The 14856-nt window shown below is 47.8% G+C and overlaps 16 non-coding genes across 16 annotated transcripts; all 16 read left to right on the plus strand.

Moving 5' to 3' along the window:
* The first annotated feature begins 1768 nt into the window (after positions 1 to 1768).
* trnal-aag (transfer RNA leucine (anticodon AAG)) lies at positions 1769 to 1850 on the plus strand. Its single transcript has one exon. It is a non-coding gene; the product is annotated as a tRNA-Leu (tRNA).
* Positions 1851 to 2241: 391 nt separating this feature from the next.
* trnal-aag (transfer RNA leucine (anticodon AAG)) lies at positions 2242 to 2323 on the plus strand. The gene has a single exon. It is a non-coding gene; the product is annotated as a tRNA-Leu (tRNA).
* Positions 2324 to 3192: 869 nt separating this feature from the next.
* trnal-aag (transfer RNA leucine (anticodon AAG)) lies at positions 3193 to 3274 on the plus strand. Its single transcript has one exon. It is a non-coding gene; the product is annotated as a tRNA-Leu (tRNA).
* Positions 3275 to 3665: 391 nt separating this feature from the next.
* Positions 3666 to 3747, plus strand: trnal-aag (transfer RNA leucine (anticodon AAG)). The gene has a single exon. It is a non-coding gene; the product is annotated as a tRNA-Leu (tRNA).
* An 863-nt stretch (positions 3748 to 4610) lies between these two features.
* On the plus strand, positions 4611 to 4692 carry trnal-aag (transfer RNA leucine (anticodon AAG)). The gene has a single exon. It is a non-coding gene; the product is annotated as a tRNA-Leu (tRNA).
* A 389-nt stretch (positions 4693 to 5081) lies between these two features.
* On the plus strand, positions 5082 to 5164 carry trnal-aag (transfer RNA leucine (anticodon AAG)). Its single transcript has one exon. It is a non-coding gene; the product is annotated as a tRNA-Leu (tRNA).
* An 869-nt stretch (positions 5165 to 6033) lies between these two features.
* Positions 6034 to 6115, plus strand: trnal-aag (transfer RNA leucine (anticodon AAG)). The gene has a single exon. It is a non-coding gene; the product is annotated as a tRNA-Leu (tRNA).
* Positions 6116 to 6984: 869 nt separating this feature from the next.
* Positions 6985 to 7066, plus strand: trnal-aag (transfer RNA leucine (anticodon AAG)). Its single transcript has one exon. It is a non-coding gene; the product is annotated as a tRNA-Leu (tRNA).
* Positions 7067 to 8880: 1814 nt separating this feature from the next.
* Positions 8881 to 8962, plus strand: trnal-aag (transfer RNA leucine (anticodon AAG)). Its single transcript has one exon. It is a non-coding gene; the product is annotated as a tRNA-Leu (tRNA).
* Positions 8963 to 9353: 391 nt separating this feature from the next.
* On the plus strand, positions 9354 to 9435 carry trnal-aag (transfer RNA leucine (anticodon AAG)). Its single transcript has one exon. It is a non-coding gene; the product is annotated as a tRNA-Leu (tRNA).
* A 391-nt stretch (positions 9436 to 9826) lies between these two features.
* Positions 9827 to 9908, plus strand: trnal-aag (transfer RNA leucine (anticodon AAG)). The gene has a single exon. It is a non-coding gene; the product is annotated as a tRNA-Leu (tRNA).
* A 391-nt stretch (positions 9909 to 10299) lies between these two features.
* trnal-aag (transfer RNA leucine (anticodon AAG)) lies at positions 10300 to 10381 on the plus strand. Its single transcript has one exon. It is a non-coding gene; the product is annotated as a tRNA-Leu (tRNA).
* A 2291-nt stretch (positions 10382 to 12672) lies between these two features.
* On the plus strand, positions 12673 to 12753 carry trnal-aag (transfer RNA leucine (anticodon AAG)). The gene has a single exon. It is a non-coding gene; the product is annotated as a tRNA-Leu (tRNA).
* A 391-nt stretch (positions 12754 to 13144) lies between these two features.
* On the plus strand, positions 13145 to 13226 carry trnal-aag (transfer RNA leucine (anticodon AAG)). The gene has a single exon. It is a non-coding gene; the product is annotated as a tRNA-Leu (tRNA).
* An 864-nt stretch (positions 13227 to 14090) lies between these two features.
* Positions 14091 to 14172, plus strand: trnal-aag (transfer RNA leucine (anticodon AAG)). The gene has a single exon. It is a non-coding gene; the product is annotated as a tRNA-Leu (tRNA).
* Positions 14173 to 14563: 391 nt separating this feature from the next.
* trnal-aag (transfer RNA leucine (anticodon AAG)) lies at positions 14564 to 14645 on the plus strand. Its single transcript has one exon. It is a non-coding gene; the product is annotated as a tRNA-Leu (tRNA).
* Positions 14646 to 14856: the final 211 nt, after the last annotated feature.

A 14856-nucleotide genomic window follows, 5' to 3' on the forward strand; every position in this document is an offset into this window, starting at 1 on the left:
GTCCAAATTCAGCCGCTTTTACATTCCTTGCTTTTTAGCCAAGTCGGTGCTGAAAGCCTGTCACGGCCTCTGCTCCTTTCTTAGAGATGCACCGTGTTGAAGCAGGGACACCAATAGTTTACAATCACAGTGAAGTTACTTCAAAACAGGAAAATCACTTGAATAAAATAACAGTGGAAAGCAATTAGTAGGCAAAAGGATGGAAACAGACAGTTTTACCCATTGAAAAGGGCTTAGTGTGGTAGCGTTGCCTCTATTTCAGGAAGGTGGAAGGCGAAAAAAGGAATGGAAAGAAACCTTTCCACCGGTCGTAGCGAGCCGGAGGGCGCAGGCACAAGGGGTAGCGTGGCAGAGCGGTCCAGGGCGCTGTATTAAGGCTCCAGTCTCTTTGGGCGCGTGGGTTCGAATCCCCCTGCTGCCAGTACGTCTTTTTGGAAGACTGCTGTGGCTGCGCAAAGTGATGCTGCATGAACGTCCAAATTCAGCCACTTTTACATTCCTTGCTTTTTAGCCAAGTCGGTGCTGAAAGCCTGTCATGGCCTCTGCTCCTTTCTTACAGCTGCACCGTGTTGAAGCAAGGACACCAATTGTTTACAATCACAGTGAAGTTACTTCAAAACAGGAAAATCACTTGAATAAAATAATATAACATTGGAAAGCATTTAGTAGGCAAAAGGATGGAAACAGCCAGATTTACTTATTAAAAAGGGCTTAGTGTGGTAGCGTTGCTTCTACTTCCGGAAGGTGGAAGGCGAGAAATGGAATGGAAAGAAACTTTTCCACCTGTCGTAGCGAGCCGGAGAGCGTAGGCACACAGGGTAGCATGGCCGAGCGGTCCAAGGCGCTGGATTAAGGCTCCAGTCTCTTCGGGGGCGTAGGTTCGAATCCCACCGCTGCAGGTAGATAATTTTGGAAGACTGCTGTGGCTGCGCAAAGTGATGCTGCATGAATGTCCAAATTCAGCCGCTTTTACATTCCTTGCTTTTTAGCCAAGTCGGTGCTGAAAGCCTGTCACGGCCTCTGCTCCCTTCTTACAGATGCACCGTGTTGAAGCAGGGACGCCAATAGTTTACAATCACAGTGAAGTTACTTCAAAACAGGAAAATCACTTGAATAAAATAAAATAACATTGGAAAGCATTTAGTAGGCAAAAGGATGGAAACAGCCAGTTTTACTCATTGAAAAGGGCTTAGTGTGGTAGCGTTGCCTCTATTTCCGGAAGGTGGAAGGCGAAAAAAGGAATGGAAAGAAACTTTTCCACCGGTCGTAACGAGACGGAGAGCGTAGGCATACAGGGTAGCATGGCCGAGCGGTCCAAGGCGCTGGATTAAGGCTCCACTCTCTTCGGGGCCGTGGGTTCGAATCCCACCGCTGCCAGTACATCTTATTGGAAGACTGCTCTGGCTTCGCAAAGTGATGCTGCATGAACGTCCAAATTCAGCCGCTTTCACATTCCTTGCTTTTTAGCCAAGTCGGTGCTGAAAGCCTGTCACGGCCTCTGCTCCTTTCTTAAAGATGCACGGTGTTGAAGCAGGGACACCAATAGTTTACAATCACAGTGAAGTTACTTCAAAACAGGAAAATCACTTGAATAAAATAACATTGGAAAGCATTTAGTAGGCAAAAGGATGGAAACAGCCAGATTTACTCATTGAAAAGGGCTTAGTGTGGTAGCGTTGCTTCTACTTCCGGAAGGTGGAAGGCGAAAAAAGGAATGGAAAGAAACTTTTCCACCGGTCGTAGCGAGCCGGAGAGCGTAGGCACACAGGGTAGCATGGCCAAGCGATCCAAGGCGCTGGATTAAGGCTCCAGTCTCTTTGGGGGCGTGGGTTCGAATCCCACTGCTGCCAGTACATCTTTTTGGAAGACTGCTGTGGCTGCGCAAAGTGATGCTGCATGAATGTCCAAATTCAGCCGCTTTTACATTCCTTGCTTTCTAGCCAAGTCGGTGCTGAAAGCCTGTCACGGGCTCTGCTCCTTTCTTACAGATGCACCGTGTTGAAGCAGGGACACCAATAGTTTACAATCACAGTGAAGTTACTTCAAAACAGGGAAATCACTTGAATAAAATAACAGTGGAAAGCAATTAGTAGGCAAAAGGATTGAAACAGCCAGATTTACTCATTGAAAAGGGCTTAGTGTGGTAGCGTTGCTTCTACTTCCGGAAGGTGGAAGGTGAAAAAAGGAATGGAAAGAAACTTTTCCACCGGTCGTAGCCAGCCAGAGAGCGTAGGCACACAGGGTAGCATGGCCGAGTGGTCCAAGGCGCTGGATTAAGGCTCCAGTCTCTTCGGGGGCGTGGGTTCGAATCCCACTGCTGCCAGTACATCTTCTTGGAAGACTGCTGTGGCTGCGCAAAGTGATGCTGCATGAACGTCCAAATTCAGCTGCTTTTACAATCCTTGCTTTTTAGCCAAGTCGGTGCTGAAAGCCTGTCACGGCCTCTGCTCCCTTCTTACAGATGCACCGTGTTGAAGCAGGGACGCCAATAGTTTACAATCACAGTGAAGTTACTTCAAAACAGGAAAATCACTTGAATAAAATAAAATAACATTGGAAAGCATTTAGTAGGCAAAAGGATGGAAACAGCCAGTTTTACTCATTGAAAAGGGCTTAGTGTGGTAGCGTTGCCTCTATTTCCGGAAGGTGGAAGGCGAAAAAAGGAATGGAAAGAAACTTTTCCACCGGTCGTAACGAGACGGAGAGCGTAGGCATACAGGGTAGCATGGCCGAGCGGTCCAAGGCGCTGGATTAAGGCTCCACTCTCTTCGGGGCCGTGGGTTCGAATCCCACCGCTGCCAGTACATCTTATTGGAAGACTGCTCTGGCTTCGCAAAGTGATGCTGCATGAACGTCCAAATTCAGCCGCTTTCACATTCCTTGCTTTTTAGCCAAGTCGGTGCTGAAAGCCTGTCACGGCCTCTGCTCCTTTCTTAAAGATGCACGGTGTTGAAGCAGGGACACCAATAGTTTACAATCACAGTGAAGTTACTTCAAAACAGGAAAATCACTTGAATAAAATAACATTGGAAAGCATTTAGTAGGCAAAAGGATGGAAACAGCCAGATTTACTCATTGAAAAGGGCTTAGTGTGGTAGCGTTGCTTCTACTTCCGGAAGGTGGAAGGCGAAAAAAGGAATGGAAAGAAACTTTTCCACCGGTCGTAGCGAGCCGGAGAGCGTAGGCACACAGGGTAGCATGGCCAAGCGATCCAAGGCGCTGGATTAAGGCTCCAGTCTCTTTGGGGGCGTGGGTTCGAATCCCACTGCTGCCAGTACATCTTTTTGGAAGACTGCTGTGGCTGCGCAAAGTGATGCTGCATGAACTTCCAAATTCAGCCGCTTTTACATTCCTTGCTTTTTAGCCAAGTCGGTGCTGAATGCCTGTCACGGGCTCTGCTCCTTTCTTACAGATGCACCGTGTTGAAGCAGGGACACCAATAGTTTACAATCACAGTGAAGTTACTTCAAAACAGGGAAATCACTTGAATAAAATAACAGTGGAAAGCAATTAGTAGGCAAAAGGATTGAAACAGCCAGATTTACTCATTGAAAAGGGCTTAGTGTGGTAGCGTTGCTTCTACTTCCGGAAGGTGGAAGGTGAAAAAAGGAATGGAAAGAAACTTTTCCACCGGTCGTAGCCAGCCAGAGAGCGTAGGCACACAGGGTAGCATGGCCGAGTGGTCCAAGGCGCTGGATTAAGGCTCCAGTCTCTTCGGGGGCGTGGGTTCGAATCACACTGCTGCCAGTACATCTTCTTGGAAGACTGCTGTGGCTGCGCAAAGTGATGCTGCATGAACGTCCAAATTCAGCTGCTTTTACAATCCTTGCTTTTTAGCCAAGTCGGTGCTGAAAGCCTGTCACGGCCTCTGCTCCCTTCTTACAGATGCACCGTGTTGAAGCAGGGACGCCAATAGTTTACAATCACAGTGAAGTTACTTCAAAACAGGAAAATCACTTGAATAAAAAACAGTGGAAAGCAATTAGTAGGCAAAAGGATGGAAACAGCCAGATTTACTCATTGAAAAGGGCTTAGTGTGGTAGCGTTGCTTCTACTTCCGGAAGGTAGAAGGCGAAAAAAGGAATGGAAAGAAACTTTTCCACCGGTCGTAGCGAGCCGGAGAGCATAAGCATACAGGGTAGCGTGGCTGAGCGGTCCAAGGCGCTGGATTAAGGCTCCATTCTCTTCGCGGGCGTGGGTTCGAATCCCACCGCTGCCAGTACATCTTTTGGAAGACTGCTGTGGCTGCGCAAAGTGATGCTGCATGAACATCCAAATTCAGCCGCTTTTACATTCCTTGCTTTTTAGCCAAGTCGGTGCTGAAAGCCTGTCACAGCCTCTGCTCCTTTCTTACAGATGCACCGTGTTGAAGCAGGGACACCAATAGTTTACAATCACAGTGAAGTTACTTCAAAACAGGGAAATCACTTGAATAAAATAACAGTGGAAAGCAATTAGTAGGCAAAAGGATGAAAACAGCCAGATTTACTCATTGAAAAGGGCTTAGTGTGGTAGCGTTGCTTCTACTTCCGGAAGGTGGAAGGCGAAAAAAAGGAATGGAAAGAAACTTTTCCACCGGTCGTAGTGAGCCGGAAAGCATAGGTACACAGGGTAGCGTGGCCGAGCGGTCCAAGGCGCTGGATTAAGGCTCCAGTCTCTACGGGGGCGTGGGTTCGAATCCCACCGCTGCCAGTACATCTTTTGGAAGACTGCTGTGGCTGCGCAAAGTGATGCTGCATGAACGTCCAAATTCAGCCGCTTTTACATTTCTTGCTTTTTTGCCAAGTCGGTGCTGAAAGCCTGTCACGGCCTCTGCTCCTTTCTTACAGATGCAACCTGTTGAAGCAGGGACACCAATAGTTTACAATCACAGTGAAGTTACTTCAAAACAGGAAAATCACTTGAATAAAATAACATTGGAAAGCATTTAGTAGGCAAAAGGATGGAAACAGCCAGATTTACTCATTGAAAAGGGCTTAGTGTGTTAGCGTTGCTTCTACTTCCGGAAGGTGGAAGGCGAAAAAAGTAATGGAAAGAAACTTTTTCACCGGTCGTAGCGAGCCGGAGAGCATAGGCACACAGGTTAGCATGGCCGAGCGGTCCAAGGTGCTGGATTAAGGCTCCAGTCTCTTCGGGGGTGTGGGTTCGAATCCCACTGTTGCCAGTACATCTTTTTGGAAGACTGCAGTGGTTGCGCAAAGTGATGCTGCATGAACGTCCAAATTCAGCCGCTTTTACATTCCTTGCTTTTTAGCCAAGTCGGTGCTGAAAGCCTGTCATGGCCTCTGCTCCTTTCTTACAGATGCACCGTGTTGAAGCAGGGACACCAATAGTTTACAATCACAGTGAAGTTACTTCAAAACAGGAAAATCACTTGAATAAAATAAAATAACATTGGAAAGCATTTAGTAGGCAAAAGGATGGAAACAGCCAGGTTTACTCATTGAAAAGGGCTTACTGTGGTAGCGTTGCTTCTACTTCCGGAAGGTGGAAGGCCAAAAAAGGAATGGAAAGAAACTTTTCCACCGGTCGTAGCCAGCCGGAGAGCGCAGGCACACAGGGTAGCATGGCCGAGCGGTCCAAGGCGCTGGATTAAGGCTCCAGTCTCTTCAGGGGCGTAGGTTCGAATCCCACCGCTGCAGGTAGATAGTTTTGGAAGACTGCTGTGGCTGCGCAAAGTGATGCTGCATGAATGTCCAAATTCAGCCGCTTTTACATTCCTTGCTTTCTAGCCAAGTCGGTGCTGAAAGCCTGTCACGGGCTCTGCTCCTTTCTTACAGATGCACCGTGTTGAAGCAGGGACACCAATAGTTTACAATCACAGTGAAGTTACTTCAAAACAGGGAAATCACTTGAATAAAATAACAGTGGAAAGCAATTAGTAGGCAAAAGGATTGAAACAGCCAGATTTACTCATTGAAAAGGGCTTATTGTGGTAGCGTTGCTTCTGCTTCCGGAAGGTGGAAGGTGAAAAAAGGAATGGAAAGAAACTTTTCCACCGGTCGTAGCCAGCCAGAGAGCGTAGGCACACAGGGTAGCATGGCCGAGTGGTCCAAGGCGCTGGATTAAGGCTCCAGTCTCTTCGGGGGCGTGGGTTCGAATCCCACTGCTGCCAGTACATCTTCTTGGAAGACTGCTGTGGCTGCGCAAAGTGATGCTGCATGAACGTCCAAATTCAGCTGCTTTTACAATCCTTGCTTTTTAGCCAAGTCGGTGCTGAAAGCCTGTCACGGCCTCTGCTCCCTTCTTACAGATGCACCGTGTTGAAGCAGGGACGCCAATAGTTTACAATCACAGTGAAGTTACTTCAAAACAGGAAAATCACTTGAATAAAATAAAATAACATTGGAAAGCATTTAGTAGGCAAAAGGATGGAAACAGCCAGTTTTACTCATTGAAAAGGGCTTAGTGTGGTAGCGTTGCCTCTATTTCCGGAAGGTGGAAGGCGAAAAAAGGAATGGAAAGAAACTTTTCCACCGGTCGTAACGAGACGGAGAGCGTAGGCATACAGGGTAGCATGGCCGAGCGGTCCAAGGCGCTGGATTAAGGCTCCACTCTCTTCGGGGCCGTGGGTTCGAATCCCACCGCTGCCAGTACATCTTTTTGGAAGACTGCTCTGGCTTCGCAAAGTGATGCTGCATGAACGTCCAAATTCAGCCGCTTTCACATTCCTTGCTTTTTAGCCAAGTCGGTGCTGAAAGCCTGTCACGGCCTCTGCTCCTTTCTTAAAGATGCACGGTGTTGAAGCAGGGACACCAATAGTTTACAATCACAGTGAAGTTACTTCAAAACAGGAAAATCACTTGAATAAAATAACATTGGAAAGCATTTAGTAGGCAAAAGGATGGAAACAGCCAGATTTACTCATTGAAAAGGGCTTAGTGTGGTAGCGTTGCTTCTACTTCCGGAAGGTGGAAGGCGAAAAAAGGAATGGAAAGAAACTTTTCCACCGGTCGTAGCGAGCCGGAGAGCGTAGGCACACAGGGTAGCATGGCCAAGCGATCCAAGGCGCTGGATTAAGGCTCCAGTCTCTTTGGGGGCGTGGGTTCGAATCCCACTGCTGCCAGTACATCTTTTTGGAAGACTGCTGTGGCTGCGCAAAGTGATGCTGCATGAACTTCCAAATTCAGCCGCTTTTACATTCCTTGCTTTTTAGCCAAGTCGGTGCTGAATGCCTGTCACGGCCTCTGCTCCTTTCTTACAGATGCACCGTGTTGAAGCAGGGACACCAATAGTTTACAATCACAGTGAAGTTACTTCAAAACAGGAAAATCACTTGAATACAATAAAATAACATTGGAAAGCATTTAGTAGGCAAAAGGATGGAAACAGCCAGATTTACTCATTGAAAAGGGCTTAGTGTGGTAGCGTTGCTTCTACTTCCGGAAGGTGGAAGGCCAAAAAAGGAATGGAAAGAAACTTTTCCACCGGTCGTAGCGAGCCGGAGAGCGTAGGCACACAGGGTAGCATGGCCGAGCAGTCCAAGGCGCTGGATTAAGGCTCCAGTCTCTTCGGGGAGTCGTTTCGAATCCCACTGCCACCAGTACATCTTTTTGGAAGACTGCTGTGGCTGCACAAAGTGATGCTGCATGAACGTCCAAATTCAGCCGCTTTTACATTCCTTGCTTTTTAGCCAAGTCGGTGCTGAAAGCCTGTCACGGCCTCTGCTCCTTTCTTACAGATGCACCGTGTTGAAGCAGGGACACCAATAGTTTACAATCACAGTGAAGTTACTTCAAAACAGGGAAATCACTTGAATAAAATAACAGTGGAAAGCAATTAGTAGGCAAAAGGATGGAAACAGCCAGATTTACTCATTGAAAAGGGCTTAGTGTGGTAGCGTTGCTTCTACTTCCGGAAGGTGGAAGGCTAAAAAAGGAATGGAAAGAAACTTTTCCACCGGTGGTAGCGAGCCAGAGAGCGTAGGCACACAGGGTAGCATGGCCGAGGGGTCCAAAGCGCTGGATTAAGGCTCCAGTCTCTTCTGGGGCGTGGGTTCGAATCCCACTGCTGCCCGTACATCTTTTTAGAAGACTGCTGTGGCTGCGCAAAGTGATGCTGCATGAACGTCCAAATTCAGCCACTTTTACATTCCTTGCTTTTTAGCCAAGTCGGTGCTGAAAGCCTGTCACGGCCTCTGCTCCTTTCTTACAGATGCACCGTGTTGAAGCAGGGACACCAATAGTTTACAATCACAGTGAAGTTACTTCAAAACAGGGAAATCACTTGAATAAAATAACAGTGGAAAGCAATTAGTAGGCAAAAGGATGGAAACAGCCAGATTTACTCATTGAAAAGGGCTTAGTGTGGTAGCGTTGCTTCTGCTTCCGGTAGGTGGAAGGCGAAAAAAGGAATGGAAAGAAACTTTTCCACCGGTCGTAGCCAGCCGGAGAGCGTAGGCACACAGGGTAGCATGGCCGAGCGGTCCAAGGCGCTGGATTAAGGCTCCAGTCTCTTCGGGGGCTTCGGTTCGAATCCCACTGCTACCAGTACATCTTTTTGGAAGACTGCTGTGGCTGCACAAAGTGATGCTGCATGAACGTCCAAATTCAGCCGCTTTTACATTCCTTGCTTTTTAGCCAAGTCGGTGCTGAAAGCCTGTCACGGCCTCTGCTCCTTTCTTACAGATGCACCGTGTTGAAGCAGGGACACCAATAGTTTACAATCACAGTGAAGTTACTTCAAAACAGGGAAATCACTTGAATAAAATAACAGTGGAAAGCAATTAGTAGGCAAAAGGATGGAAACAGCCAGATTTACTCATTGAAAAGGGCTTAGTGTGGTAGCGTTGCTTCTACTTCCGGAAGGTGGAAGGCGAAAAAAGGAATGGAAAGAAACTTTTCCACCGGTCGTAGCCAGCCGGAGAGCGTAGGCACACAGGGTAGCATGGCCGAGCAGTCCAAGGCGCTGGATTAAGGCTCCAGTCTCTTCGGGGGTGTGGGTTCGAATCCCACTGCTGCCAGTACATCTTTTTGGAAGACTGCTGTGGCTGCGCAAAGTGATGCTGCATGAACGTCCAAATTCAGCCGCTTTTACATTCCTTGCTTTTTAGCCAAGTCGGTGCTGAAAGCCTGTCACGGCCTCTGCTCCTTTCTTACAGATGCACCGTGTTGAAGCAGGGACACCAATAGTTTACAATCACAGTGAAGTTACTTCAAAACAGGGAAATCACTTGAATAAAATAACAGTGGAAAGCAATTAGTAGGCAAAAGGATGGAAACAGCCAGATTTACTCATTGAAAAGGGCTTAGTGTGGTAGCGTTGCTTCTACTTCCGGAAGGTGGAAGGCGAAAAAAGGAATGGAAAGAAACTTTTCCACCGGTCGTAGCCAGCCTGAGAGCGTAGGCACACAGGGTAGCATGGCAGAGCGGTCCAAGGCGCTGGATTAAGGCTCCAGTCTCTTTGGGGGCGTGGGTTCCAATCCCACTGCTGCCAGTACATCTTATTGGAAGACTGCTGTGGCTGCGCAAAGTGATGCTGCATGAACGTCCAAATTCAGCCACTTTTACATTCCTTGCTTTTTAGCCAAGTCGGTGCTGAAAGCCTGTCACGGCCTCTGCTCCTTTCTTACAGATGCACCGTGTTGAAGCAGGGACACCAATAGTTTACAATCACAGTGAAGTTACTTCAAAACAGGAAAATCACTTGAATAAAATAACAGTGAAAAGCAATTAGTAGGCAAAAGGATGGAAACAGCCAGTTTTACTCATTGAAAAGGGCTTAGTGTGGTAGCGTTGCTTCTACTTCCGGAAGGTGGAAGGCGAAAAAAGGAATGGAAAGAAACTGTTCCACCGGTCGTAGCGAGCCGGAGAGCATAAGCACACAGGGTAGCGTGGCCGAGCGGTCCAAGGCGCTGGATTAAGGTTCCATTCTCTTCGGGGGCGTGGGTTCGAATCCCACCGCTGCCAGTACATCTTTTGGAAGACTGCTGTGGCTGCGCAAAGTGATGCTGCATGAACATCCAAATTCAGCCGCTTTTACATTCCTTGCTTTTTAGCCAAGTCGGTGCTGAAAGCCTGTCACGGCCTCTGCTCCTTTCTTACAGATGCACCGTGTTGAAGCAGGGACACCAATAGTTTACAATCACAGTGAAGTTACTTCAAAACAGGGAAATCACTTGAATAAAATAACAGTGGAAAGCAATTAGTAGGCAAAAGGATGAAAACAGCCAGATTTACTCATTGAAAAGGGCTTAGTGTGGTAGCGTTGCTTCTACTTCCGGAAGGTGGAAGGCGAAAAAAAGGAATGGAAAGAAACTTTTCCACCGGTCGTAGTGAGCCGGAAAGCGTAGGTACACAGGGTAGCGTGGCCGAGCGGTCCAAGGCGCTGGATTAAGGCTCCAGTCTCTTCGGGGGCGTGGGTTCGAATCCCACCGCTGCCAGTACATCTTTTGGAAGACTGCTGTGGCTGCGCAAAGTGATGCTGCATGAATGTCCAAATTCAGCCGCTTTTACATTTCTTGCTTTTTTGCCAAGTCGGTGCTGAAAGCCTGTCACGGCCTCTGCTCCTTTCTTACAGATGCAACCTGTTGAAGCAGGGACACCAATAGTTTACAATCACAGTGAAGTTACTTCAAAACAGGAAAATCACTTGAATAAAATAACATTGGAAAGCATTTAGTAGGCAAAAGGATGGAAACAGCCAGATTTACTCATTGAAAAGGGCTTAGTGTGGTAGCGTTGCTTCTACTTCCGGAAGGTGGAAGGCGAAAAAAGGAATGGAAAGAAACTTTTCCACCGGTCGTAGCGAGCCGGAGAGCGTAGGCACACAGGGTAGCATGGCCGAGCGGTCCAAGGCGCTGGATTAAGGCTCCACTCTCTTCGGGGCCGTAGGTTCGAATCCCACTGCTGCCAGTACATCTTTTTGGAAGACTGCTCTGGCTTCGCAAAGTGATGCTGCATGAACGTCCAAATTCAGCCGCTTTCACATTCCTTGCTTTTTAGCCAAGTCGGTGCTGAAAGCCTGTCACGGCCTCTGCTCCTTTCTTAAAGATGCACGGTGTTGAAGCAGGGACACCAATAGTTTACAATCACAGTGAAGTTACTTCAAAACAGGAAAATCACTTGAATAAAATAACATTGGAAAGCATTTAGTAGGCAAAAGGATGGAAACAGCCAGATTTACTCATTGAAAAGGGCTTAGTGTGGTAGCGTTGCTTCTACTTCCGGAAGGTGGAAGGCGAAAAAAGGAATGGAAAGAAACTTTTCCACCGGTCGTAGCGAGCCGGAGAGCGTAGGCACACAGGGTAGCATGTCCAAGCGATCCAAGGCGCTGGATTAAGGCTCCAGTCTCTTTGGGGGCGTGGGTTCGAATCCCACTGCTGCCAGTACATCTTTTTGGAAGACTGCTGTGGCTGCGCAAAGTGATGCTGCATGAACGTCCAAATTCAGCCGCTTTTACATTCCTTGCTTTTTAGCCAAGTCGGTGCTGAAAGCCTGTCACGGCCTCTGCTCCTTTCTTACAGATGCACCGTGTTGAAGCAGGGACACCAATAGTTTACAATCACAGTGAAGTTACTTCAAAACAGGAAAATCACTTGAATACAATAAAATAACATTGGAAAGCATTTAGAAGGCAAAAGGATGGAAACAGCCAGATTTACTCATTGAAAAGGGCTTAGTGTGGTAGCGTTGCTTCTACTTCCGGAAGGTGGAAGGCGAAAAAAGGAATGGAAAGAAACTTTTCCACCGGTCGTAGCGAGCCGGAGAGCATAGGCACACAGGGTAGCATGGCCGAGCGGTCCAAGGTGCTGGATTAAGGCTCCAGTCTCTTCGGGGAGTCGTTTCGAATCCCACTGCCACCAGTACATCTTTTTGGAAGACTGCTGTGGCTGCACAAAGTGATGCTGCATGAACGTCCAAATTCAGCTGCTTTTACATTCCTTGCTTTTTAGCCAAGTCGGTGCTGAAAGCCTGTCACGGCCTCTGCTCCTTTCTTACAGATGCACCGTGTTGAAGCAGGGACACCAATAGTTTACAATCACAGTGAAGTTACTTCAAAACAGGAAAATCACTTGAATAAAATAACAGTGGAAAGCAATTAGTAGGCAAAAGGATGGAAACAGCCAGATTTACTCATTGAAAAGGGCTTAGTGTGGTAGCGTTGCTTCTACTTCCGGAAGGTGGAAGGCGAAAAAAGGAATGGAAAGAGACTTTTCCACCGGTCGTAGCGAGCTGGAGAGCGCAGGTACACAGGGTAGCGTGGCCGAGCGGTCCAAGGCGCTGGATTAAGGCTCCAATCTCTTCGGGGGCGTAGGTTCGAATCCCACCGCTGCAGGTAGATAATTTTGGAAGACTGCTGTGGCTGCGCAAAGTGATGCTGCATGAATGTCCAAATTCAGCCGCTTTTACATTCCTTGCTTTCTAGCCAAGTCGGTGCTGAAAGCCTGTCACAGCCTCTGCTCCTTTTTTACAGATGCACCGTGTTGAAGCAGGGACACCAATAATTTACAATCGCAGTGAAGTTACTTCAAAACAGGAAAATCACTTGAATAAAATAAAATAATATTGGAAAGCATTTAGTAGGCAAAAGGATGGAAACAGCCAGATTTACTCATTGAAAAGGGCTTAGTGTGGTAGCGTTGCTTCTACTTCCGGAAGGTGGAAGGCGAAAAAAGGAATGGAAAGAAACTTTTCCACTGGTGGTAGCGAGCCGGAGAGCGTAGGCACACAGGGTAGCGTGGCCGAGCGGTCCAAGGCGCTGGATTAAGGCTCCAGTCTCTTCGGGGCGTGGGTTCGAATCCCACTGCTGCCAGTACATCTTTTTAGAAGACTGCTGTGGCTGCGCAAAGTGATGCTGCATGAACGTCCAAATTCAGCCGCTTTTACATTCCTTGCTTTTTAGCCAAGTCGGTGCTGAAAGCCTGTCACGGCCTCTGCTCCTTTCTTACAGATGCACCGTGTTGAAGCAGGGACACCAATAGTTTACAATCACAGTGAAGTTACTTCAAAACAGGGAAATCACTTGAATAAAATAACAGTGGAAAGCAATTAGTAGGCAAAAGGATGGAAACAGCCAGATTTACTCATTGAAAAGGGCTTAGTGCGGTAGCGTTGCTTCTACTTCCGGAAGGTGGAAGGCTAAAAAAGGAATGGAAAGAAACTTTTCCACCGGTGGTAGCGAGCCGGAGAGCGTAGGCACACAGGGTAGCATGGCCGAGGGGTCCAAAGCGCTGGATTAAGGCTCCAGTCTCTTCTGGGGCGTGGGTTCGAATCCCACTGCTGCCAGTACATCTTTTTAGAAGACTGCTGTGGCTGCGCAAAGTGATGCTGCATGAACGTCCAAATTCAGCCACTTTTACATTCCTTGCTTTTTAGCCAAGTCGGTGCTGAAAGCCTGTCACGGCCTCTGCTCCTTTCTTACAGATGCACCGTGTTGAAGCAGGGACACCAATAGTTTACAATCACAGTGAAGTTACTTCAAAACAGGGAAATCACTTGAATAAAATAACAGTGGAAAGCAATTAGTAGGCAAAAGGATGGAAACAGCCAGATTTACTCATTGAAAAGGGCTTAGTGTGGTAGCGTTGCTTCTGCTTCCGGTAGGTGGAAGGTGAAAAAAGGAATGGAAAGAAACTTTTCCACCGGTCGTAGCCAGCCGGAGAGCGTAAGCACACAGGGAAGCATGGCCGAGCGGTCCAAGGCGCTGGATTAAGGCTCCAGTCTCTTCGGGGGCGTCGGTTTGAATCCCACTGCTACCAGTACATCTTTTTGGAAGACTGCTGTGGCTGCACAAAGTGATGCTGCATGAACGTCCAAATTCAGCCGCTTTTACATTCCTTGCTTTTTAGCCAAGTCGGTGCTGAAAGCCTGTCACGGCCTCTGCTCCTTTCTTACAGATGCACCGTGTTGAAGCAGGGACACCAATAGTTTACAATCACAGTGAAGTTACTTCAAAACAGGGAAATCACTTGAATAAAATAACAGTGGAAAGCAATTAGTAGGCAAAAGGATGGAAACAGCCAGATTTACTCATTGAAAAGGGCTTAGTGTGGTAGCGTTGCTTCTACTTCCGGAAGGTGGAATGCGAAAAAAGGAATGGAAAGAAACTTTTCCACCGGTCGTAGCCAGCCGGAGAGCGTAGGCACACGGGGTAGCATGGCCGAGCGGTCCAAGGCGCTGGATTAAGGCTCCAGTCTCTTCGGGGGCGTGGGTTCGAATCCCACTGCTGCCAGTACATCTTTTTGGAAGACTGCTGTGGCTGCGCAAAGTGATGCTGCATGAACGTCCAAATTCAGCCGCTTTTACATTCCTTGCTTTTTAGCCAAGTCGGTGCTGAAAGCCTGTCACGGCCTCTGCTCCTTTCTTACAGATGCACCGTGTTGAAGCAGGGACACCAATAGTTTACAATCACAGTGAAGTTACTTCAAAACAGGGAGATCACTTGAATAAAATAACAGTGGAAAGCAATTAGTAGGCAAAAGGATGGAAACAGCCAGATTTACTCATTGAAAAGGGCTTAGTGTGGTAGCGTTGCTTCTACTTCCGGAAGGTGGAAGGCTAAAAAAGGAATGGAAATAAACTTTTCCACCGGTGGTAGCGAGCCGGAGAGCGTAGGCACACAGGGTAGCATGGCCGAGGGGTCCAAAGCGCTGGATTAAGGCTCCAGTCTCTTCTGGGGCGTGGGTTCGAATCCCACTGCTGCCAGTACATCTTTTTAGAAGACTGCTGTGGCTGCGCAAAGTGATGCTGCATGAACGTCCAAATTCAGCCACTTTTACATTCCTTGCTTTTTAGCCAAGTCGGTGCTGAAAGCCTGTCACGGCCTCTGCTCCTTTCTTACAGATGCACCGTGTTGAAGCAGGGACACCAATAGTTTACAATCACAGTGAAGTTACTTCAAAACAGGGAAATCACT

This window comes from Carassius carassius, chromosome 1 (assembly GCF_963082965.1).
Source record: "Carassius carassius chromosome 1, fCarCar2.1, whole genome shotgun sequence".
Classification (NCBI taxonomy): Eukaryota; Metazoa; Chordata; class Actinopteri; order Cypriniformes; family Cyprinidae; genus Carassius; species Carassius carassius.